This window comes from Microtus ochrogaster, chromosome 24 (genome assembly GCF_000317375.1).
Source record: "Microtus ochrogaster isolate Prairie Vole_2 chromosome 24, MicOch1.0, whole genome shotgun sequence".
NCBI classification, from domain to species: Eukaryota; Metazoa; Chordata; class Mammalia; order Rodentia; family Cricetidae; genus Microtus; species Microtus ochrogaster.
The window spans coordinates 9,281,842-9,282,944 of NC_022024.1; the positions used below are offsets into that span (position 1 = coordinate 9,281,842).

Consider the following 1,103-nt stretch of genomic DNA (forward strand, 5'->3'; position numbering starts at 1 on the left):
ATTGTGTGGATATCATTTAAATCTGATTTTGTCATGGAATACCTTGTTTTCTCCATATGTGATTACTGAAATCATTGCTGGGTATAGTAGTCTAGGCTGGCACCTGTGGTCTCTTAGTGTCTGTAGCACATGTGCCCAGGAACTTCTGGCTTTCAGAGTTCCCATTGAGAAGTCAGGTGTAATTCTGATAGGCCTGTCTTTCTATATTACTTGGCCTTTTTCCTTTTGCAGCTCTTAGTATTCTTTCTTTATTCTGTCTGTTTAGTGTTTTTATTATTATATGGTGAGAGGAATTTTTTTTTTGATCCATTGTGTTTGGAGTTCTGTAAGCTTCTTGTATGTTCATAGTCATAGTCTTCTTTAGGTTGGGAAAATTTTCTTCTATCACTTTGTTAAATATATTTTCTGTGCTTTTGGTAGGTACTTCTATTTCTTTATCAATTCCTATTCTTAGGTTGGGTCTTTTCATGGTTTCCCAGATTTTTGGATCTTAAGAAATTTTTGGGTTTACCATTTTCTTTGACTCTATTTCTTCTATTGTATCTTCAATGCCTGAGATCCTCTCTTCCATCTCTTGTGATCTGCTGGTTATGCTTGCATCTGTAGTTCCTGTTCCTTTACCTAGATTTCCCATTTCCAGAATTCCCTACGTTTGTATTTTCTTATTGCCTCTATTTCAATTTTTAAGACTTGGACTGATTCCTTCACTTGTTTGATTGTTTTTCTTGTTTTTATTTAAGGGAATTTTTAAAAAAAAATTTCTTCCAATCTTTTGTTTTTCCCCTTTGTTTATTTAATGGAATTTTTCTTTTCCTCTTTAAGGGCCTCCATCATCTTCATAAAATTATTTTTGAGGTTGTTTTCTCCTGCTTCATCTGTGTTGGGATGTTCAGGTCTTGCTCGTGTAGAAACAATAGTTTCTGGTGCTGCCATATTGCTCTTTATGTTGTTGAATGTGTTCTTACACTGCCGTCTGCCCTTCTTGTCAGTGCAGGTGGGGCCTGTAACTCTGTGGGTCAACCTTCCTATTCATATTTGATCCCTCTTTGTTCCCAGGAAGCCACTGTACCAAAAAATCACCAGCTTACCCCGGCCTCACTTTA

General features: G+C 36.4%; 1 protein-coding gene across 1 annotated transcript in view; it reads left to right on the forward strand.

The window, feature by feature from the left end:
* LOC101985345 (retinol dehydrogenase 7-like) overlaps window positions 1-1,103 on the forward strand; it is a gene marked incomplete at its 3' end in the record, with an annotated part of 83,927 nt that overhangs the window by 58,415 nt on the left and 24,409 nt on the right. The window lies entirely within an intron of this gene.